Here is a 26005-nt window from a genome sequence, read left to right as displayed (position 1 = left end):
ACTTGACGAGGAATAAAAAATCATATTGGAATCTGAAGCAGTCATGAAAACAAGAACTCGACAGCTACAAAATTGATCAATTTCAGAGTATCTCATCAAGTGGAAAAACTTACCCGTTGAAGATTCCACATGGGAGGATGAGAATTTTATACAGAAGCATCCAAAACTACTCAAGCGTTTGAGGACAACATTTTTTTGAAGGAGAGCGGCATGTTAGGTCCCTATAATACTAGTGTATTCCCTCATTGTTATTGTCAACGTAGCCCCCTTATTGTTATTGTTGTGCCCATGTAGTCCACATATTGTTATTATGTGCACATAGAAGCCCACTATTGTTATTGTTGTGTCCTTACATTATTATTGTTATGTCGGCTCTAATTATATTGTGACCCCTTAGACTCCTATATATAGAAAGGAGGTTTTGTCATTTGAATCATCCAAGAATTGTTCATTTGTGTAATGTAAAGGAGGTTGCCCCCTCGAAGAGGCTAATTTTGAAGTCGTTGATCTATCTCTTCTTCTATTTTGTGAGTTGGTTGCATAACATTGTTCTTGTGATTCGGGTGTAGATAAGGAGTTCTTTTGATTTGTCTTTCCCTTATCATATGTGAGGCAAGATTTTGATTCACTTCAAGTTTTGATGAAGTCGAGTTGGTTACAAAATCTTCACTTGTAATTTTTATCGTCTCAACATCTGAGTGTGTTTTTTCTTTAACTGACTTGTCTTCTTCAGGAGTTGTGATATTCCCTAGATCAGTATTCATTCCATTTTCTTCAACTTGGTCAACTACGTCTGAAGACTTCAATATGTTTTCTGTGTTGAGTCCTTCTAGTTTGCTTTTCAATATTTTCTTCTCATTTTTAAGTTTCTTAATTTGCGTCAATAATTTCTCATTGTGGTCCTTGAGGAGAGTAGCTTCTTCATTTTTGTCAGTGGTGATTTTGTCAATTTCCCTTTTACATATTTTGTATTACTTTTTTAATTTCTTGAGAAATTACTTTTGCGATATCTTGCATATCTTCTCGTGTTACGAAATCTAGCTTCACTGTAACATCCTATAATGTTATCTTTTTCTTTTTAAATGAAAATGTCAAAAACAACTTCTTGATATTTAGGATGAAATATCCTAGTGATTCGATCTAGGGCGAACCCAGAACTATATCACTATTGTCGCAAAATAAGGTTTTAATGGTGAATTGCAAGACGAAAATATAGTCTCCAATACTTAGTTTTAGATTGCTTATGTCATATTGTTTGTCACCTGTGTCAACGAATTTCGCTTCAATTTTGATTCACGAACCACTAATTGGTTAGCACATTTAGTACTAACATAATTATTATTTTGAGTAGGATCAATAGAGATGATAACATAATTTCCCGCAATTGATCCTTCGATTTTAAATAGCGCACAAACACATATACTAAAAGTTTTAGGAAATCTTCCCTATTTCATTTCTAAATTAGTCTCAATTTCTTTCTTGTCAATGTTTGACTCCATTTTGCTTTGTCAAGATGAACTTGGGGTTTTTTAAAATAACCCTTTTATCCTTTATAAAAATACTTTTATTTTTTTCTTTAATTTGAATTTCAATACTTAGCCCTTTAATTTTTATATTATTCCACTTAAAATTAATTCACCCTTGTTTTCATATGATAAAAGAACTTTTGTTTTCCCTACAAAACTAAATAAAAGTAATTTACCCTTATTTTCTTCACGTGGAAGGTAACTTGAGTTTTTAATTTAATACAAAATTATTTAAGTTGGCATTCGTTGTAAACCTCTGAAATCTAAATACGGTTTATGGTTATTTTTATTTTTATTTGGAATCGAAAAGGCATGAGATTTGGTGACTTGCGAATTATAGACTTGTATTCTTAATTCTCTATCTGTTTAATTATAGAAGGGTCGTGATCGTTTACCAACTTCTTGATTGACTAATGAGCTTGGCAGATTGGTAGAATGAATATGGAAGGTGAAGTGTGTAGATATAGCAAATTAGAGGCAGATGCATGAAAATGTAGTGGTAGGGTCTAGCAATGGTTGAGTACGAAAATGTATGGCCAAACTATGCACAGATTGCATCCAAAAACCTACGGTTGTCGTGGATTGGCGTGCAATTGGTATGATAGTTGTTGGCAACAGAGAAGCAATAGCTCTGAGTGGTGGTGGCGATGGGTATAGTTTGGTCGGTGGCAGTGAGTATCGGGTTGACCGACGGTGGAAGAAAAGGTGACCGTCTGTCGCAGACTATCGGGGTTGACAACGGAATTGTTGGCGGTTTTTATATTGTGACAGAGTAGCTTGTGAGTCACAGCAGTTGCGATGATCGCTGATATAGGGTCGACTTTGGCTACTGGCTCAAGCGGCGGACTGTTGATAGTGGAATCGAGGATGCAACACACACGCGAAGAATCCTCTTTTTTTTTAAATATAATTTCTATTTTTGGCAAATTTTGTTTCCCAATTTTTATTTTTATAAGCCTTTTTTTTCATCTCCATTATTTTTCCGATTTTTTTTGGTTTTTTTTTATATTAATAATTTTTTTCTCTTTTTGTTTTATCTATTTTGATTTTTTTCCTCACTTTTCTTAATTCTTTTTATATATATTCATTTTCCTTTTTGTTTTATTTTTATATATATATAGTCTTTTTTTTCTCTTTCCTTTATGGCCAAAGGCCTGACGATAAGCAAAATGGAGAACTCCAAACTCTTGTAGCAAAATGTTTCAATGGCAACAAAGTTGACGAATTTTGATGGTCAAGGACCTGGATCGGAAAACGCTGCTTCATGTAGCGGTTAAGCGACCAGAGGATCGAACAACTCTGATACCAATGTTACGAACAAAGTTCGTTATAGCGGGTTAAACACTCCAAAAGACTTGGAATATAAAGATCTCCATTGAAGATACAAGAATATATATTAAAGTGTATGAATAAGAATGATGTTACAAATGAGAGTGAGGGCCTGCTTATATACCCTAGGCAGGTACCTTTTAACGTACGATCATGTCCTTGGTGAGTCAGTGACATGCCTCCTCATTATTAACTACTAATTAATCAATCAGTATTCATTTATTTACATTATATATATATATATATATATATATATATATTATTCATAACAGGGAGGAGAACCTTGATGAGGCACGGCTTGGGTTGGTCAGAGTGGCTCTGAATATTTTAGAAAATGAAAATGATTCTAGTTCAAATAATAACATTTCCATGATCAGTCCTTACTCCTTCATGCATTAACTGGATGCAGAGATTAGTTGACAATTGCATTGAACAATGATGCTCATTTGTCATTTGACCTGTTCTTAGATCAGTGATTTTATGACTTTTTAGATCTATATCTTCTGAATTTTCTTAATATAATGAGAAATACAACAATAATAAATGATTTTTCAATCGGAATTATTATATTATGTTCCAGCATTACATGTATCACTAATGATTTGTTATGTTACATGTTGGAGACCCCACCGTTCCCTACAGAGTCCACTAGAATTTGGATGGTGCTTCCACACATCCTCAAAATGTATTTCACTGCTCCCACATCTCCATGTGCCAGAAACTTGGAACATTGATAAATTGTCTTCAATCTGTTATTCAACTTTCAGATCAATGTCCCATTTTAAACTATTTCAGAAACTCTTAAACATTCACAAAACTTTGCCTATATTCATGCATCAAGCTTGAATTTTGGCGTTGCAATATTTGTCATTCACAAACATAGTTCACATGTAGGAAAATTCTGTCCAGTCACCGAAACAAGATTTATGCTCTCAATAATTGACCTAGAATAGTCTTGTAGCAGAAAACAGATAAGAAGCTACAGATAAAAATATTATTTGAATAACAATCACATGACACAAAGACTCCTCAGGGAGTCTCCAAGCACTCTCTCGAGTCTCCATCCTTTTCCAGTAGACGGATCATCAATGTTTTTCTGTGTAGAGAGATTTTCTAGATCTTCATTCCACCATGTTTAGGCCACTCCAAGCCCAAACACCACTCAGATGATTACATCATTTTTTCTGGTACTATGAGCAGAGAGGAACACCAGGGATCCAACTATCAACAGCACTATTCCAGCAGTGTTCAGAGCCATGAGACCAATAGGGCTCTCCTGCCCCCTCTTATAAGACCCTTGCAGAATTGTTGACTCAGATCCCAGAACAAGCTCACCTTTCCAGCAGAGTCCTCCACCCCCATACAGAAGTTGCAGGCCTCTTCCCTGAGATGGTGAAACACATCATGGATCAGCACTTCTTCCAGTACTTCGGGGCAGTTCATTATCATGAGTACTTCCCTTCAGCCTTGGACAGTAGGAGCTACACATACAGTGGTGAATGGCCAGCAGGAGTGCAGTGTTTCCTCCCCACATTTAGCAGACAGGTCCAATGAGCACTCAGCCTCCTTCTCTTCCCATTGTAACCTCCACTGAGGCATCCCTCCATGGCATTGTTGAAAATAGTAGCGAGAGAAGGTCCTTCTTGACTTGTGCCTTAGTCAAGAAAGACCACAAACAGTCTTCCTTTAGCATGCACAAGTTCCTAGGAAATAGGACAAGTCATGGAGCAGTTAACTCATGCGCAGGAGTTGGAGGCTCAGTTTTGTTTGTCTCCAAGTGCGAGTTTATTTTTGGAAAAGGACAAGTTAGTGAGCTTCAGTTTCTAATTGAGGCAGGACGAGTTAGAAGAGTCAGTTTGACTCAGTTAACAAATCAATCACAAGTCTGAGTTCTAAAATTAACTTGCCAGATTTAGCATGATCGAAAAGCTTATAAGGAGGACGAAGGCACCTTTGTAGTTCATTCTTGTATGCACGAGATTGTGTGTGAGAGGCTTGCTAGGAGAGCATGTAAGGAGAAGCCTATATGCAGCAAGAGGAGGAGAGATTTTTTGCTTGCAGGTGTGCGCTGGGATATAGGAGGATCCTAGATAATAGGAGCTAAAATCTGCCCTAGAAAATAGGAGACTTGGGCTAGAAGATAGGTGCAGAGAAACAGCACAAGCAAGAAGAGCTGGATCAGGATTGTGCGCAAGGTGTTCAAGCTTAGTTTAAGCAGGGAAAACATGTGTGTTTTCTAGTAAAACTGTATTGCCTTGTAAGAGAACAATTGCTCAAATTCTATCAATAAAATCTACAGTTAGTAGAGGGTTTTCCCAGTTGGGTTTCCCTAGACAAATCTGTTGAAATATGAGCAGCTTCAGGATAAATTTCCCCAAAGGGAAACCCTACTGCCCCAAAGAAAAAGCCCACCTAGCCCCAGAGGAAAGGAATAATTATAAATTGGTCAAAAGAGTTATTATTAATAAATTTGGAACTTGGGCAAGTGATCATAAAAGGATTTGTAAAAATATATTTAACTGTTAAAACTTAAAACAAGCAAATTTGAATGAAAAAGCTTTTCCCTCTAAATTCAATGTCGGCCTCCCTTTATAAAAAGGTCAAATATAACCTCCATAATCATATATAAAAAGACACCCTTGGATCTCATTAAATGGGCATCGATCATCATCTTTCTCTACGTTCAAAAAGGCTCGCATTATCTATTTTTAGTACTTGTCACAGTATGGTTTGTATTACCTTTTCGTGAAGGGTCATAGTAGGTCGCACTACTCCTTTGAGTCTCGTGGCTCAACAAATGGATTCGCTTTACTTCTCAGTAGACTCACATACGCAATGGCACCGCATTGTGAGATCGTCTTCTTTATGACTTAAATATCTTCAAAGAAATAGCTTTCCTTTGGTTTGCATAAATCACTCATGGTTCGCACAGGTCCACAATGTAGGGCCCTAAATAATTTACTTAGACATTTACTGTAACCAGAATATGAAACTTGCTTTAATAATTCAACCAGAATTCGTAATATTGCCCTAAATTTATTATTAACCATAGAGTGAATTTGAAAATAAAAATTCAGAAGAATACCTAGAAGTTAATTTGAAGAAGTTTCTAGTTTGACGTTTCCCAATTTCCTCCTATTACCAAAAGACCAAAACCTCCTAGCCAAATTGGGTACAATCTCGGTACCCAACTCCAAAATACTTCAAATTCGAAGTAATTTGGCCCCATGCCCAAAAGCTTCAAGAACAACTGCTCAATTCTTCTCTGTGTCTAAGACTTTCTTCGTATTTCATTCCTTGTCCTGTGTAAGAATCCTGAAAGAAAATTACCCCTTCTGTCCTCCTCAATTCTCTTATAACCTTCCCCATTCACCACCCTCTCCCACTGTCTTCATAACCAGGTTTAATTAAGGTTTGAGTCGGTCACAGGTGGAGCGAGCTTTTGCCTCCAACATGCTCCCTTCGAAAATCAAGCAGTGGTCATATATTATAGCAGGGGAAATATCTGTTTTTTATTAAATATTAATTCAATAATTTTATACTTTATACTTTATTAAATATTAATTTTAGACATATGTGCCCCTTCTAAAATATACTTTATTCATTCAATAAATTTATATTAATTCATGCTTTGAATTTATTTGGGTTTTATTATTAATGGCTTATGTTATTTTCCCTTTTGAACCTATATATATAGAGAGAGAGAGAGACAGAAGAGAGAGAGCATAATTCATTGTATATATATTAATTATATATTACTATGGTGGTATAAGTACTTCAAAATAAATATTCATTAGATTTTGATATGTTAATATTTACGTAATTTCAATGCATTACCTTATACTTGGACATTCTGCATAATTAGTTAGTATGCCTACTAGTTTTGTGGATGTGATACATGAATATGTAGCTATCATATGCATGTCTCAAATGTATGCTTGTATTTCCATGCTCTTGATAACTCGAGGTAGGTTGTTACGCACAACAGTTCGCGAATATAAATTATGGTTCAAATAAGATTTCACAGGTCTCGGATCAATCTATGAGTGACCACGCTTCATTCCTCTAGCTCTCTTATAGTTGACAGTGGCCCATAGTACAGTTAATTGCATGTATCGTGTAGATCTCATCCATATGGCTCAATCATACTCCTTTGGATCTCTTTCTTACTATGGCTTATCTCTGAGCGCCCTTGACATGTTACAATGATCTATAAGACATTGAGAAAGTGATCTATATCACTGTCATGATTCACATGACAGTCATTCTTATGCTTGTGAATATTGATAATAACAGATATCAGTCACTTAATCTTATCAGAGACTTAGATGATCTACATGTATATGACCTCTATAGTGATCTTGTTGCATATGACTGTAACCTCAACAATGACTTTGATAGAGGACCATGATACATATGATTCAGTGACCTCTGCTCCTTGATGACAATGACCTAGTGAATGATGACAGTGATGACAGTGCTTCCATGACAGTGATGATAATGCTTCTATGACAGTGATGTATATTGTGCTCCTATGACCGTATGATATGGTCTATTGTTGGATTGGCTATAACTGGCCTAATATGATTGATGATGACGTCTCATGATTATTGTACTTTGTATCTCAGCTGAACAATTGATGAATATCTAATAGAAGAATAATTTGGTTGGGATTTCCCCCTTGCAGAGTTTTGCTCTGATCTCTAACCTAATCTCTGGTGTCTCCATGGTGCATGTTTTTCTTCTGTTGTTCCTTATTGTTCAGCTGCATTGTTGATGTTATTGTTCTTTCTACATAATTGCTAATAATGCCAATATGTTATGGGGTGAATATAATATGTAAATGATGAAAAGGGTTGTAAATGCAATTATCTTCAGCAAAGAACAATCTAGCTATAAAATTAACAAAATCTTGTGTTTTTGCTATTGTGTAATTGTGTTTTATTTTTGTTCTATTCCGTTGCAAATTGGTAGAGAATTTTTGTGTCTTGGGTTACAGATTAGTTTCATATTTGTTCATTCAAGCAGTAGCAGAATTTCAAGGAAATTCTACATGGTATCAGAGTAAGGAACAGAATAAAGACCAGCACAAGTTGATTAGCACATCCAAGTGCAACATCATAAGTAGAATCTCTATGAAACAAGTTGAGTTAGACAGGGACAGGTGGCGTGGAAGAGGAGCATTATGGGTGTTTCTGTGTACTATTTGTGGTGCAAACACCTTGCAAAATAGGCTGAGTTTTTTCTGTGTTGTTACCGGACGGACCGAGCCCTACTTTAGGGCTGGTCTGTGGTCTTAAGGAGCTGGAACAACAATATATAAGAGGACAAGTGATAGCGCAGAAAGGAGGAATCTGTGGAGAAGGGTTTGTGAAGTTTTGAGGCAGCAGATTGTGGGCTGACGTTGGCGCAGGATGCCCTAATCAGAGGACCGAAAAACTTAAGGTAATTACACAGGGTCATGACCTACACAAGCAGAAGAAGTCTATTGGTTAAGGTATGCTAAAAGTTATTCTCAAGTTGATGTTTTGCTAAGTGGATGAGGTCCTACTGGACAGTTTGTGTGGGCAGCTTAAGTACAGGTTGGAGTGTCGTTAGAAGTTGCCTTATTAAGCCCTAAGTTCAGCCTATTGTGAAAGACTACAAGGTTGTTAGTGCGCAGGTGTTGGAGAACTCTCTAAGTAAGCAGAGTGACGTTCCAAGTAAGATCACTGCTTAGAGGGAGCCTTGAACTTCGTTCCATGGAAAGGGAGGATCATGATTGTTTTGGAGGATAATGGGGTGGGAGACTTTGTGAAGCAAGCTATACCACCACCACAAGATCCCCAACAGTTGACCCAGCATACTAAGAATGATATCAAGGCAAGGACAATTATTCTAGAATGGGTCGGAGATCATATAGTTCCTCATATCCATGAGAAGAAGACAACATATGAGATGTATCAAGCCATCTTACAATTATATCAGAGTACCAGTGATACCAGGAAGCTTGCTCTTAAGGAGAAGCGAAGGAGTAACCAAATGAGCAAGGATGAGCCCATTGTCACCTGTTTCTCAAAGTTTGCTCTAGTACAAGATGAGCTAGGTGGTGTGGGTGTGACTACAACAAAGCATGACCTTGTTAGTTTTGCTCTTCCAGGACATCACAAGTCTTGGTATGATTTCTAGGATGTTGTCAGTGGCAAGGAGAATTTTACCGGTTGGGAAAGGTTGGAACTAGAGATGGTAGATCAATTACTACAGTGGCCAAAGAGAGGTCGCGTCTAGTCAAAAGGGCAAGAAGAAGGATCTAAGCAAGATCAAGTGCTTCCATTGCCATGAGTTTGGACACGATGCTACTAAGTGTCCTAAGCGGAAGAAGGACTCCAGTAAGGATCATGTCGCTGCATTAGCGGAGGTAGATCCATTTACTGCCCAATTCAAGAAAGATTTCTCATTGATTGCTCACATGGCAAGCTTGGTAGATAGCAGTGTACATTATATTGATTCAAGAGCATCCTTCCACGTGACCGGCAACAAGAAGAATTTCAACCGCTTGAAAGAGGACATGTAGTTTCAAATTGAGCTAGAAAATGATGGTAAGTATGCAGCTAGAGGATTTGGTATTGTCAATTTTCAGAGGGAGTTAGGTAATTCTTTCCAACTCAGAGATGTCCTCTATGTTCCAAGATTAAAGAAAAAAATTTGTTTCGGTAGCTACCCTTGAGGACAAGAGTTATGATGTCATCTTCAGCAGAGGTAAAACCTCCAGCACTAAGCTTTTGCGTGTAAGAAGCAGATAGGTGTGAGGGTGAAGAATATCTACAAGTTGCAAGTAGAGACAGGCACAGCCCTGAGCAACAAGGCAAAGGGAAAAGTGATAGTTGAATAAGAGCAGGATAGAGCTCTCAAGATGGAGCCTCAACCAGTATCTCAGTTTGAGTCTAGACTAGTTGGCAGTTCGGCCAACCAACAAGATGATGAGGACCATAGCCTAAGGCGAGTGGAGGCATCCACTCAGTCCGTGACTCCCAGTATAGGGAGAGTTTGAGCCAATTGGGCGGAGGATTTGTTTAAGACAAATCAAGAGAGAGATGGATCTTCCAATATCAACCTCAGCCAAAGTAAGCAACCACAGAGGTACACAAGGTGCATGGCACTTATGGCTGAAGTGATGGACTCGCAAAGCATGGTTGGAAAGAACAGGTCTTTAGATCAAATTCTCCTCACGAATGCATCCACAAATGCTCCCTCCTCACATCTATACACTTGGCATGCGGATACCACCATCCGCTGGTCCCTTTGACCATGGAACTCATAGTTGCGGGAACCCCCCCCAAAGGATTTGGAGGCAGAACGCGTCCCATATGAACCCACTATCGATCCTTCGGCGGATCCAAGGATCCGAAAATCGGATCCACGGTTCCGCCTTTTTCGGCCAATTCCTAGAAAATTGGATCCGTCAGGGGTCGATCATGGTTCCTGCTACCCAATCTGCAGATCCAGAAAGGATCGGGTGAGGATCTGTGGAGATTCGAGCATGTATCCACTGCGGATCGCGTGCGGATTCAAGAGAAGGTGGACGGTTCACATGGTTCTGCGAGGATTTTCTTTTTCTTTTTTTTGAAATTTTGAACTGTTATGTGAGGAACTACACTTTTTTAATACTCCCAACGTGCCCCTTTATGCTCCCGAGACGCTTCGTAGATACTCCCTAATGGTAATTTTAAATTCCTAAAGTAAAAGTGACATTCTCCTTTATCTTTCATTTCCATCATTTTACTTAAATTGTTAACATTACCATTAAATGACTTGGGATGTTTGAGAGTGGTTCCAACCTCATCAGACTTCATATGCAGAAAATAGAATTTCATATTCCATTCAAAATTCAGCAGACTTAACAATTTTCAGGATCAATGGGATTGTGGTGTTACATTGGATTATATCATGTATGAGGGCACGTGATTGGCATTTAATCAAGAGCACCAAGCCCTATATGTACCCAGTGTTGGTGTTGTTTATTGTTGAACTCCTTTGTCATGGCCTTAGCAATTATGTACCCTTCACTCAAGTCAAAATCATTAATCAGGGATGTTAAGCTTTCTCTACCATAGCATAAGGCTTGGATTTGGTTGTTTGAACAAAATTAGGCAATGTTGACTAATATCCCTACAGAATTGAAGTAGAGGCAAAGACTAGACAAAAGAAAAGGAATCTAGATTCTAGATGGTTGATGCTAGAATAATTAATCATTGATGTACAATGGATGTCATATGTATCTTGATTTATGTAAAAATATGCATGTTTTCATGTATTCTACAACTAATTTGGTATTTTGGATGTTTTTTTAACATAAATGCAAAAAAATAACATATATATATATATATATAGTAGACGTTTCTGAGACACTTTGCTTGCTAGATTTTTGGGAAATGATGCTTTCGCGTCCCCGCTTCCAAAAAATGTCCCCACGTCGTGCAACATTGATGACACTTGGCCATGAAGTCTTATCACCTCCGTTACCATCATTATTATTCACTAACACCTATCAACTAAAAGGTGGACTGAGGAAGAATGACTTCCCCTTAGGGATTGGAAACACCTAATAGGGTTGTTCTTTAGGCACTCCAACCTAGGGAGAAAACATCATTGTGAGTTCAAGGCCGTAATTTGGAAGTAGATCCTATCATCCTTATATGAAGTATTAAATAGCCCATGAATGTCAAGCTTGGTTCTCTTAGATGCAATAATTATTTTTATCCCTAATTTGGTTGCTTTCACTAGAATCTTTGTTGTGATTGTCAAGTAGTTCAGCAACCCATGTCTTGGACACCTTTCCACAGGTACCCAAGCCATTGGAACAGCATATTGGCACAAACAGGTTAAGCGTTGAGACTCTTGGGCCTCCTAGTGACAACAACATATGACATGTTCTAGGGCACATCCTACACCCAAGATGTTGTACCACTTTGCACTAGATTTGATGACTCTTCAAGATGAAACATCTAGACCTAGCATGCCCCCAGGCTCGCCTTAGCACCAATTGATGCATGGCAATGGATTCAGGGCCCAAATGAAGATGGTCTCACCTTCAAACACTAGAGAGGGCTAGTTGCACCTTAGAAGCCCTCAATATTGGAGCAGAGATGGACACTTTGAGCAGTTTGAGACCAATGGAGACCACTTTGCAGTGCCCCAACAAGATCTTGGGACCACAAGGGACACAATGAGGTTAATTTGAGGACCAACCTTAAATCTTGATTTTTGCATGCTTCTATATCACCTTGGACACATCATAGCACTTGAACATGCCATTTGGAGCTTATTTCATGCATGACATCAGCCCTAGAGAGCTAGCGGCTCACACGTGCGAGCTAATTAGGGCATTTATTGTTAAAGCTAGAGGGTTGGCTTATAACCCAAGCATATTTTGTGATCAAACTTGTTTTAGGGGTGTCATTAGGCTAATATTAGGTCCTACTCACATAAATAGAGGAGAGGCCCATTCATTTCTATTCATCATTACTTGTGACTATTTCGACCCTTCTTGGAGATTTTTGACCCTCTTGTAGCTTGGAGAGATGTGATCTATGGAGCACTTTGTATATTGGAGCTATTTTCTTGGCATTAGAGAAGTTATCTTGGGTTAATAGTGGATTATACATGCATTTTAAATTGTAAGTGAACCTTGTCCTTAAAAAAAAATTGATCTTACGTCTAATGTATGGAATGCATTGTTTATCTAGGGTTTTTCGATTGCACCATTTATTACTGAAGATCAATTGTATAAAATCAAGATATCATCATTGTATGCATTACTCATGCATGAAATGTGAATGATAATCCCCTTGGTGAATCCTTGTAATTGTTCTCCTAAGTGATATTGAGCCCTCACAAAGATAATAGTTAGGGTTTTATGTTAGGGAATCAAAACATCCTTACTCCTTTGCAAGATTTACCTAATCTATCACAACCATAGACTCCATCATCCCAAGGACTATGCATTGACCTTGTCAATTTGGTGATCAAACCTAATGTTATCCATAAACATGAATTCCTCTCTCTTTCTCTCTCCTAATTTCAGCTCTCTTTAGGATAAGTGGCCCAACTAGGGCTTAGTGTGAATTGGCCTAGAGGAAGAATTTTTGGGTGGTAGAAGGATTCAACATCAACAGAATACTTGGTTGCCCCAAAATCAACCTTCTTTGGTGGCTAGCATGTCCATTTATGCCTTAATTCTCTTGCCCTATCTAATTTTCCTTAGGTAAACCCTAGTTTTGCTAAGCTTCAACTTAAGGACATTTTGAAGGTTTCTTGTGCTATTGGCTTGCTAATATTCTTTGTTTGGAAACATTTTCTTAGCATATTGACCTTAGGATATTCCATTTTGCTTGCTATTTCACAAACCCTAGGTCTAGTGTGCCCTAATTTGGCCTTTCTAAAGGATGCAAGTTGCCCTATTTCACTTGGGTGAGCCTTGTACTTAAAAAGAGCCATCCTCTATTAGCCTCTTATGTCAACCTTTCAATCCTAGAATATCTCTCATAGGTAACCTATCTACTGGGAAGCCTCCCATTGGTGAAAGTCCATAACAAGCAAGGGGTAGTGGTTGGGGTACCCCTCTACAAGACCAGCTAGATTTTGAGGCAACATGTTAGTTGAGAAATCTGGGGCATTCAAAGTTACAAGATTTCTCTGCTTGTTAATTGCTTGTGATATACTTTTACTTCTCAACTTATAGTCTTCTCTTTATTAGCTTATTAATGTGTTCTTCTCATCAAGACAGTTACCAATATGCACAATAAAAGACAATTGACACAGTATGTAGGCTTCTCAACGAGGGCCAAAACCTCTCACCTCTTGAGAGGAAAACCCAATCAAAATTCTTCTTGTTGGGTTGTGTTATATTCTTTCCACGATTAGCCCACATAGTTAACCGGTGGTTGAGGGGTGCAGGTAACCCCACTCTATGGGGTCCGAGACAGCGCCCCAGAAAATTTTGTTTTTGGACCCTATATTAGGTTGGGCGGACCTACCTATGGTTTTGTGCATGATTTTTCGCACATGGTTTTGGACGCGATGGTTTTCGGTCCATCGTATTAGATGCTTCAACATGTATAAATATGTATTGTAACATTGAAAGAAACATAATGAAAAATCAAGCTGGTAGTCCCGGTTTTGGGATCCAAGCGAAAATCTCTGTGTATATGTGTTTTATGTGTTATGCTCTCGCATTGTTTATTTTCTGTGTTTATGAATTCGTATGCAGGTAATTTCTGTACGGAGTTAAAACCTACATTTGGTATCAGAGTTGTTTTGGCTTCAAGGGAACGCCTTTGTTGTTGAGGGGTTTCGCTCAGGCCTGTGGTAGACCCTGTTCAGTGGAAGATCCGCGAGATCGATTCTGGTGGTGAAAGATGGCGAGCAGTGGAAAGATAGAGATCGAGAAATTTAATGGTCAGAGTTTTGAGTTGTGGAAACTCAAGATGGAGGATCTGTTGGTGGATAAAGATCAGTGGATCATGGTAGATCCGGGTACTAAACCGACGGGATTGTCCGATGAAGAATGGAAGAAGTTGGATCGGAAGGCAAAGAGCACAATACGATTGTGTGTCTCAGATTCAGTATTGTTGAATGTATCCAGGGAAGCTACGACAAAGGCTTTGTGGGACAAGTTAGGGACTTTGTACCAATCTAAGTCTCTGTGAATAAACTGTTCCTGTAGAAAAAGCTGTATAACCTGAGAATGAAAGATGAAGACTTGGTGACAGAGCATCTGAATGCATTTAATATTGTGGTAAGTCAGTTATTATCTGTTGATATTAAAATTTCAGATGAAGATAAGTGCATCAGTTTGTTGTGTTCTCTACCAGATTCGTGGATAGTCTGGTTATTGCAATAGGTAGCAATACAACTGCCTTGCAGTTTGATAAAATAGTCTCATCCTTGTTGACGGAAGAGATGAGACGGAAAAATATGGAGAGCCAGAATGGTAATGCCTTGTCTGTACGAAGATGGTCCCAGAACAGAAACAAAAATAAGTCATCGAGTGGGAGATCTAAATCTAGAGGGAGATCAAAATCTCCAGGAAAACCTGTAAAGGTGGTGTTGGAAATGCGGAAAGGAAGGGCACTGCAAAAGGGACTGTAAATCTAAAGCTCCTGATAAAGGAAAGGGATTTGATGATGCTCCTTCTGCAGAGGCAAAAACCACCTCAAATGAAGGTGGGGATGTGTACTTGGCTTCTTCAAGTACACATGTAGATCATGAGGCATGGTTGATTGACTCAGGTGCATCCTTTCACTTCACTCCCCATAGAGAGTGGTTCTGCGAGTATGAGAAATACGATGGTGGTGATGTATTCTTGGGAGATGACAAGAAGGCTAGAATCGTTGGTCGCAGAAAAGCGAAGTTGAAATTGCAAGGTGGAAGGGTTAGAACACTTCTGGTTGTTCTGCATATTCTTGCATTAGCCAGAACTTTGAATTTTGTAAGCAAGCTGAATGATGCAGGTGTAAAAACAGTGTTCGAGAAGGACACCTGCAAGATGGTTCAGGGAGCACTGGTATTGATGCGGGAAGTTCGGATTGGAACTCCGTACAAGCTGCAAGGTATCACTGTTGTTGATGGGTGCAACAGCTCTGTGGTTCCTGAAAATGGAGTAGAAATCTAGTGGTCTCTGGACAGAAAACCATGCTGTGGCATCAAAGGCTTGGACATATTGGAGAGAAGGGCCTTCGAATACTTCCTGGTGAAGGTATGGTAGAAGGTACGAGTAATAGCTCTCTGGATTTTGATTTCTGTGAAAATTGTGTATATGGGAAGCATAATCAGGTGAGTTTCCCCTCTAGTGGTAAGAGGGCGAAACAGATATTAGAACTTGTGGACAGTGATGTGTTTGGACCTGTGAAGGTTCCATCACTGGGTAAGTCTATGTACTATGTATCATTTATAGATGACTTCTCAAGGAATACATGGATATATTTCCTTAAAAAGAAATCTAAAGTCTTTGACAGGTTTAAAGAATTTAAGGCTCTAGTGGAAAACCAGACAGAGAAGAAGATAAAGGTGTTGAGGACAAATAATGGTGGAGAGTTTTGCAATAAGGAATTTGAAGAATTTTGTAAGAAGTGTGGTATAGCACGGCAGAAGATTACTCAATACACACCTGAGCAAAATGGAGTTGTAGAAAGAATGAACAAGACGTTGATGGAAAGGGCAAGAAGCATGCTCAGTGGTGCCGGGTTAGGACAGGGATTTTGGGCAAAGGCGGTGGAAACAACATGTTACCTGGTCAACAGATCACCTTCATCAACATTGGAGGATAAGACTCTACAAGAGGTATGGACTGGTAAGAAACCCTCTCTTTCACATCTGAGGGTATTTGGATGTGATACATATGTACATGTTCCAAAGGAGAAACGAACCAAGTTGGATAGTAAATCTGAAAAAGTGCATCTTTATTGGGTATAAGGATGGTTTAAAGGGTTATAAGCTTTGGAACCCAGTAACAAGGAAGGTTGTGTACAGCCGAGATGTGGTGTTCAGAGAGGTAAAAGATGTTATTAAACATGAAGTCCAACCAAAGGAACCTGAGAAAATAGAGTTTAAGCTTAAGGAAAAAGAATCAGACTCTACAATAGAGTAGGAATTAGAAGATGAAGAGCCACAAACTCCGGGTGTGAGAAGATCAGTTCGAGAAAGAAGGCAGCTAGAAAGGTATAGTCCATCTGCTTTCTGTTCAAATTTTTCTTTATCTATTACTGACGATGATCCCAAAACTGTGAAGGAAGCAGTAGATTCAGAGGACGGCAAACTCTGGAAAGAGGCCATGGTTGATGAAATGGCATCTTTGCGCAAAAATGAGGCTTGGGATCTGGTGGAGTTGCGCGTTGAAAGGAAACCCATTGGAAGCAAATGGGTGTTCAAGAAGAAGACAAATGCAAAAGGAAAGGTGGAGAAATACAAAGCTCGGTTGGTAGCAAAAGGTTATTCCCAAGTGTCGGGATTTCATTTTGGTGATATCTTTTTCCTATTGCCAATGTAACTTCTATTAGATTACTTTTATCTATTGCTGCTACTCTTGATTTTGAGGTAGAACAGATGGATGTGAAGACAACATTTCTTCACGGGGATCTGGAAGAGGAAATCTACATGAAGCAACCTGAAGGCTTTGCGGTGAAGGGTAAGAAAGAACTGGTATGCAAATTAAAGAAGTCTTTGTATGGGTTAAAACAGTCACCAAGGATGTGGTATCAGAAATTTGATACATTTATACGAAGACTTGGCTTCACAAAAAGCAAAGCAGATGACTGTGTGTATTTTAAATTAATTAGTGACCGTATTATTTATCTGGTCTTGTATGTGGATGATATGTTGCTGGTCGGAAATGACAAAGTAATTATCCAAGATTTGAAGACCCAACTGTCCTCCAAATTCGACATGAAAGATCTTGGTGCTACAAACTATAGTTTGGGCATGGAAATTAAAAGAGATCGAGCATAGAGGAAGCTCTGGTTAAACCAGAGGAAGTATGTCAAGATAGTAAACCGGTGAAGGTTCCTATTCCTGTAGGTGTGAAGCTATCTGCTGAACAGTGTCCCAAGACACAAGAAGAGGAAGAGGACATGTCTCGTGTTCCATATGCAAGTGCAGTCGGTAGCCTGATGTATGCGATGGTCTGTAGTAGACCAGACATTGCACATGCAGTGGGAGTATTGAGCAGGTTTATGTCAAAACCAAGAAAGGAGCACTGGACAGCAGTGAAGCAAGTTTTCAGGTATTTGCGTGGCACTAGTGATTATGGTTTGTGCTACCAAGGAAGACCATGATTGGGCATATTGTTGGATATTCATGGCTTTGTTGATGCAGACTGGGCTGGAGATCTAGATCAGAGAAGATCTACAAGTGGGTATGTGTTTAACCTATTTGGAGGTGCAGTCAGTTGGATAAGTAAGAAACAATCTGTAGTGGCACTATCAACTATAGAGGCAAAATACATGGCAGCCACTCATGCAAGCAAGGAAGCAGTTTGGTTGCAAAGATTGTGTTCAAGTATGGGGTTAGTACAGGGAGCTATAAGGATAGACTGTGACAGCCAAAGTGCAATTTTCTTAGCAAAGAACCCTGCATATCATTCAAAGACAAAGCACATTGATGTTTAGTATCACTTTGTGAGGGATATGATATAAGACAAAAAGGTATTGCTGGTAAAGGTGGACACTTTGAAGAATACTACAGATGCATTGACAAAATCTGTGAGCTCTGAAAAGTTCTCCTGGTGTAGAGAAACAATGGGCATTGCAGGGATGGATAAATGACTAAGCTCTCTTGTGGCCCCCTGTGGAAAGAAAACAACAAGTGGGAGAATGTTGGGTTGTGTTATATTCTTTCCATGACTAGCCCACATAGTTAAAGGGGGGCGAAGCCCCCCCTTCGTTGCGTTGATTGCATGGCGGGGGGGTCACAGGGGGTTTGACGGGTGCAGGTAACCCCCCTCTATGGGGTCCGGGACAGCGCCCTAGAAAATTTTGTTTTTGGACCCTATATTAGGTTGGGCGGACCTACCCATGGTTTTGTGCATGATTTTTCGCACATGATTTTGGACGCGATGGTTTTCGGTCCATGGTATTGGATGCTTCGACATGTATAAATATGTATTGTAACATTGAAAAGAACATAATGAAAAATCAAGTTGGTAGTCCCGGTTTTGGGATCCAGAGGAAAATCTCTGTGTATATGTGTTTTATGTGTTATGCTCTCGCATTGTTTATTTTCTGTGTTTAAGAATTCGTATGCAAGTAATTTATGTACGAGGTTAAAACCTACACTTCTAGATCTTCAATTGATAAGTACCAAGACCATGACACAGACCCTTGACTCTAATATCCTCCCAGAAACCTTGTCACTAACCTTGATGCTTTGCCTCTTCCTTTCTTCGCCTTTCTTCTTGATCTTGAACTGCTCTCGTCAGCTCCTTCTAGAGAACCTTGGACTCTATCTTTTCACTACTTAGAGAATCTCGGTCTTTAGGTCTTTATTGGTTTCCTCTAGAGAAACTCGGTCTCTAGATCTCTAATTTGACCTTTCCAAAAGAATCCTTCAGTGCAGCCCCAAAAGAAACCTCTCCTTCACTTGCCTAGAAGAAAACCCTTCTTCGCTGCCCCAGAAGAAACCCTTCCTTCGCTGCCCAGAAGAATCTTTTTCACATACCCAGAAGAAACTCCTTTCTTATCCTTCCTTCGCACTTCTCTGTGCAGCGCCTTCTTCGCACATCTCTTTGACCGAAGGCTTGTCGAGTTGCTTGATCGGCCTTAAGTCGAGTCATGCATGATAGCAGTTAGGAAGACCCATGAATTGCACATGTCAATGACAATGACTAACAATGACTTTATTCTTTCTTGACTAAATGAAACCCATGAAGCAAGTCAATATAATAATTTTATTTTTCTTAAATACATCTCATTATATAAAATCATATTTACATGTCATTATGAAAACCAAACCTAGTTACACTTTTCAACAATGTCTACTATAAAACACACATTAAAAACCATGCCCGTAACTAATTGTCATGCAGGTCACAGGCAGATTCATTCAATTAGATTTTTGGTATCAGAGGGCCCTGATTCAGTGTTTGCTTTGCAGTCTGCATAGAGCCATTTTTTGGCCCTGTTTTATAGATTATTGTCTCGTAAACACATGAAGTATGGTTAGTTGGATATCACACTTGAAATAGATTGTAATAGGAGCCAGTAATCTGCAGATTCTAGAGGACCCCTGCCCAGTTACGTATATACATTTCCTTGGAATAACATACACCTCCTTTTCTCAAAAAAATACACATTTTGTAAATAAGTCAAAAGCGTCCATGAATAGCTTGAGGTTGCACACCATACCTCACAAATAACACAACCATCAACATACTTGCATGGCATATCTTCGTGAATATCTCCAGGCAGCCAACCACCATCAATTGCCTGTCAAAATTGTGACCATACAATATCTAAGATTACATTTATAGGATACTACCAATTGGTATTCTATAACAAATGAAGAGTGACGATACAGAAAGATGTTTTAATGTATCAATCTCATGTTTATGCCCTAGGTTGTTGGACCAAAGTTCTGAACAGCCACAGTAATATTTCTCCCACTAAAAATAGAAAAATTCAAAATTCAAAATTCAAAATTTTAACAGCTTCCTAAATGCCAAAAAGATTGCAGTAAGTTGCTTTACTATTCAGCACAAGCAGTTAACTGAAGCAGTTGTCACCACTGTTGTTGGGTATTTGGCTAGTTCCACACCAACAGGTGCCCAGTTCAAATCCCCTGGGTGAGGCACACTAGTCTACAGTGACGAGTTTACCCAAGATCCCATCAATGAATGTGAAGAAGAATCCCTTGGGTTTGCCCATGAGATTTTCCTTGGGGCAAAATGGTTGCTTTACTAGCAAAAAGCAGTGGTTGTGAATCAACAATAAACTAGATACTTGTGCTAAACGTAATAGATTATACACAAGGAAAGAGATTACTTTGACCATTGCAATATCAAATAAAAGTAGCATATGGCAGTTAAGTGAGAGGATAAAGAAAAAGTTTTTTGCCATTGTACAACGAACAGATGACTATAGGAACCAAGTACTGGAAAACATGAATTGGAAACTTACAAAAGCTGCAGCATGAACAACTGATATACCTTTGCCTCAATGGATATTTTGTGGTCTTATAATTAGTGTGTTTCTCAGAAATGGCATATAATACAAGACAAAATGGAAACAAAAAGACTAGCATTCTAAAAGTATGAAGTAGTGCCAACTGAGATCACCCAAAAGATTTGAAATATTCCCAAAAACAGCAAACAGTTCAGATTTTGAAACCCTTGTAATCACAGAATCCCGAGGAGGAAAATTTGCATAGAGAATACAAACAGGATATGTTCCAAAATTTTCTCACATTTTCTCATGCAGAAAAAGTGTATAAATTAGGCTTAAATAAATGGATGGATGAAATTATAACTTGCTGTGCACCACAGATTCATGGCTTCAAAATACTGCCCACAACTCCTTACAAAACACAATATATATTTTTGAAATTCTAAAACTTCTCCAGAAGGTGAAAACATGACAATTGAGTTTATCTGTAACAAGCCAACTTTCACATACTTATCATGTCAAAAACATTCCTATGTGCCACAAGTATGTTTTATGGTTTATGATATGTGAATACAGTGTTGAATGGTGTTGTCATTGACGCCAACATCGGTTCTTGAATGCTCTTAATATATGTCATGGAGTACATCAGTTGGAAACTCCTATTGACAAGAAGCCCTAGAAGGAAGCAAGGAAACCCTAGAAGCCCCGCACTTGTTGAATTTTTTGAGGATGAAGATCAGTGAAGTTGCTATGCAGACCTCCATCAATTGATGGTCTTCATCGTGCTGATTACAACGGTATGCGGCAAGCCACATAACTCCTCACGGTTGAGGAAATATGCCTGATCAAGTTGAAGCCCCAAATTTCGGTCAAAGTGCCCCTAAAAGCAGCTCTGTGATTGGTCCAAGGTTGGCATTAAAAATTCATGATGCTGGTGATAGTATGGGCCATAAGTGCTTGACCTAATCAGCCTTTCAAAAGCAGATTTTTTTACGAAATTAGTTTCTCAAGATGCATGAGGTCGGCTCTAAGGGCACTTATATGGACCTTAGCCCAATTATTAATGGCCATGTCACATGGTTTCAACAAAGCTCAATATTTTTATTAAATATTGTAAGGCAAAATCTTATTGAAGAATGTGCATGGTCGTTGGGGTCTAAGGCACCGTCATATGGAATTAGGCATAAATTTTAAATATGGAGATGATTGTTCTAAATTCCATACATGCAGGGTCAGTTGTATTGGATAAATAAAAATAATAATCGTGATCCAAGGCAAGCATAAAGTAAGGCCCATGGTCGATTTCTTCTAAAACCTTGGACCACATGAACGATATAAATATGTGGCATTTGACATTTTCATCGTTTGAAAAACACCAAAGGATTAACAATCAATTCCTGTTGATGAGTATGTTTGTCTCTGAGGTCGTCGGACAAATTCGTTGACAGAAGCTTTTCACTGGTTTCGTTTCTTTATTTTTTAAGATCTGGATCACACTACTCGCTGCAGTTTATCATGAGGCGTGCTGTGCTCTACAATCATGGATTGATGTTCCTGGAAAGACTTTCTAGCGAAGCATATCTGGTTATTGTTCGGCGGCAAAATCAACGTATTCTGATCTGAACTCCATGTGTATGCTCAAATGGAACCCTACATGCATGTGAGAGTGTTATTGCAGAAGGATGATGTCGTGGATCAAATTCTCGTTATTGTTGTGCAATTTGGACCCTGTGCGAGTGACAGAGTATGTGCAGGATTACATGCTGGTGCAATTGAGCTAAGTATTGCGTATGATGTTGCAGAGAAACGCTGAAGCAAATATACATATGCCTTGCAGTTGAGTGTGATAAATAAAACTCGCAGAAGCCTGAAGGAATACAGCTTTATGTTGCATGTGAATTGAAGTGTGGGACAGAGTGCGCATAATTTACATGTATGTGCCATTGACATAGAAGCGATTGATACACCAATGCGATTGGAGTAAAATCTAGCAGCTGTGTGCATGGGTTTGCAGAGACAGAATGTTGGATGAGAACACAGTGTGTTTGCAGAGACAGAATGTTGGATGAGAACAGTGTGTTTGCAGTACATATGTCCAATTAGTACATTTAATGAAGATGTGTGCGCGGAAGGAGAAAGCATATCTTCCTGTAGGTGTGAATGGCAGCTTGGTTTTGTATTGCAGAACAGTGTACTGAGGCCTAATTTGACACATTCTGTAACAGTCATATGATTGGGAAGTAACTTGACAAATACTCAAGGCAACTTCAGAACTTATATTTTTCTGAGACATAATCACAAGATAAAGTCAAGTTGTGGAGCAGCAATTGTGAAGTTTACATAGCAGAAAGAGGTTGCATTTGATCACTGTTATATTGAAGACATCTCTAAGGACCAAAGGACTGATGTCTTAAGGACTGACTAGGGTTTCATTGAAGATTCTGAAGACATAACTGAACTTCTCTTCAAGACAATACATCTTCAAAGACAAAGTCATCAACAGAGGTCAGATCATGTTGCATCTCCTTGGTAGTCAACAGATCCAATTAAAACAGTGGCAGAAGACTTAAGGCAGCTTCAATTTTGATAAGCTCTTAAGGTATGTTTTGCAACAAAGAAATTGTTAATTGAAGTGATACACCTTGAGCGGAAAAAAGGGTTGTTGATGTTTCATATACAATGCTTCACTATATGGTTTTTGAACGATCAACATATTGCTAGGAACTGTGGTTCTGCACTATGAGAGCAGTACAGAGGACTGCCATGTAACATGCCAAGTAGTCCTTGTATATGGCTGAGTGTTGTGCTGTATGGATATTATAAACAGAAAAGGCCGTTGCAGAATTGCTAGAATATAGCTGCCATGTATTATGATGAACGTTGTATTTATAGAGACACTGCTGCTATGAGTTGTTAATGAGCAGAGTGGGCATTGCCAGTGATTGATGATGTTGTGTTAAATTTGGCGAATAGGGTCAAACTTCACAATGGACAGCTCATATGAGGCAGCTCATATTTTTCTCGGATTCCTCTCTCCAAGAGGTGTAGAATCGATCTAAAGATCATCCCATTCTGACATGTACAAATGAAGTTATGAATTTATTTTGATTATGGACAAATTGTCAAGGTCGACCAGCAAACTCATGTAGGCTCAGAAGCCCAACAGTCACATCTATTCATCCTCAACGTTTGCCTATAAATACATGATGCCTCATCCTCCAGACACTTTGGGAAATCGGTTGATTGATAGTGGTGCCTCAAGGCACTTCACTGGGTATAAGGAAGCTCTTTCAAATCTGATTGAAAGGGATACAAATTTAGAAATTATCCTTGGAGACAATGACACCTACACCGTGAAGGGAGTTGGGAATGTTACACTTCAATTGAATCAAGGTAACACCATTCATCTACAAGAAGTACATATGTACCCAATCTAAAGAAGAACCCGGTATCTATCTCAGCAACGGAGGACAAAGGATTCAAGGTGGCATTCATCGATGGAAAGGTACGTGTCTAGAATAAAAAATTCAAAGATGCATTTACACTTGGCTTTAGGGTTGATAGTCTATATCAAGTTGGAGGAAGTCCATTGGGAGCTATGTCTTGCGACACATCACTTCAATCTGAATTATGGCACCGGAGGTTTGCTCATCTACATTATAAGGCTCTACCCGATGCAAGGAAGATGGTGACAGGTATGCTTGAATTTAAAGTAGAACATGAAGGTGTTTGTCAGGGGTGTGCCGAAGGAAAGCATACAAGGGGACCATTCCCCTCAAGTGATAGCAAGACTACTGACATATTGCAATTGATTCATTCTGATCTATCTAGTGCAATGCCTATGAACTCATTGGGAGGATACTTATATTATGCAACCTTTATAGATGATTTCTCTCACAAGACTTGGATATATTTCTTGAAGAAGAAGGACGAAGTATTCTCATGGTTCCGTTCTTTCAAAGCTTTGGTCGAAAATCAAACCGGGAAGAAGATCAAAATATTGAGGACCGATAATGGAACCGAATACGAATCAAATGAGTTCAAAGATTATTGTAGACAAGTTGCCATTAAGAGGAAGACTACTACCGCATATACTCCTAAGAAAAATGGTGTTGCTAAAAGGAAGAATCCTTCTATCGTAGAAGCCACTCGTGACATGCCTCATGATCAAAGCCTTCCAAAGTTCTTATGGGCCGAAGCTGCAAACACCACCATGTATGTTCAAAATAGATGCCCTCATTAAGCGTTGGACTCCAAAACTCCCAAAGAGGTTTTCACCGGTAAGAAACCTGACGTTTCTCACTTTAGAATTTTTGGTAGCCCTGTATATTTTCATGTGCCAAAAGAAAAGAGAAGCAAATTGGATGCCTCTGGGAAGAAAGGAACATTTGTGGGCTACAATGAAACTCTAAGGCATATAGAATCTATGTGTCTAATCAAAGAGAAGTGGAGATAAGTCATGATGTCACTTTCGATGAGGATGCAGCCCTTGGGAAGATTAGTAACCTTCCTCTTCCAAGGAAGGACAAAGAAGCAGATTTCGGAAAGCAGGGAGAACCGCAGGATGAGCAGATGCTTGATGCTGAAGGACCAATGGATCCCATTGATCCACCCCCTCATGAGCCCTCCTCGAAAAGGAGACCCTCATGGCTTAGGAAGACTCTCGAAGTTGCCGAGAGACATGTTGCACCTAGGGGGACATTTCGTGAAAGCAAGACGTTGAATAGGTACCAAGGGTACTTAACTGCTATGAGACCCATTATTCAATCTGAGCCTTGCACATTCGAAGAAGTAGCCAAACATCAAGTTTCGAAGGATGCAATGAACGAAGAGTATGAGTCGATTATGAAGAATGATGTCTGGGATATGGTCCCTAGACCCAAGGACAAATTTGTTGTCACCTCAAAATGGCCCTTCAAGATCAAGCAAGGACCTGTTGGAAGTGTTGAAACGTTCAAGGCCAAATTCGTTGCTCGAGGCTTCTCTCAAAAGGAAGGTGTAGATTATGAAGAGATATTTGCACTGGTTGCCAACCACGCCACCATCTGTTTGATTATAGCCATTGCTACCTCGCAAAGATGGAATCTTCATTAGATGGATGTCAAGACTGCTTTCTTGCATGGTTCACTTGAGGAGGAAGTCTATGTAGAACAACGTTAGGGGTTTGAAGTTCAAGATCGTCAGACATATGTATGCAAGTTGAAGAAAGCCCTCTATGGGTTGAAGCAAGCACCTCGGGCTTGGTATGAGAGGATCGATAGCTATCTAATGAAGTTGGGATTTACAAGAAGTGAAGTTGATCTGAACCTTTACTTTAAGGTTAAGAATGATAGACCTCTCATCTTGGTACTCTATGTCAACGATCTCTTTCTGACAAGTACAGACCCTCTCATTCATCAATGTAAGCGGGAGTTGGCTTCTGAATTCGAGATGAAGGACCTAGGACTGATGCATTACTCCCTAGGGTTGGAGGTCTGGCAAAAGCCAGGCATGATTTTCCTTTCTCAAGGAAAATAT

At 39.1% G+C, this 26005-nt stretch overlaps 1 protein-coding gene across 1 annotated transcript in view; it reads right to left on the bottom strand.

Moving 5' to 3' along the window:
* LOC149176110 (protein PHYTOCHROME-DEPENDENT LATE-FLOWERING-like) overlaps positions 1 to 26005 on the bottom strand; it is a 206575-nt gene that overhangs the window by 87253 nt on the left and 93317 nt on the right. The window contains exon 5 of the mRNA XM_089419864.1: positions 19733 to 19813. The gene's annotated coding sequence lies outside the window, so the exon portion shown is untranslated. The remainder of the gene's footprint in view (positions 1 to 19732; positions 19814 to 26005) is intronic.

Source organism: Pinus tabuliformis, chromosome 4_1, assembly GCF_031772625.1.
Source record: "Pinus tabuliformis cultivar Carrire ecotype Pingquan chromosome 4_1, CPIR1, whole genome shotgun sequence".
NCBI lineage: Eukaryota > Viridiplantae > Streptophyta > Pinopsida > Pinales > Pinaceae > Pinus > Pinus tabuliformis.
The sequence above is the reverse complement of the archived record's forward strand: the minus strand, read 5'-3'. Positions and strand labels throughout refer to the sequence as shown.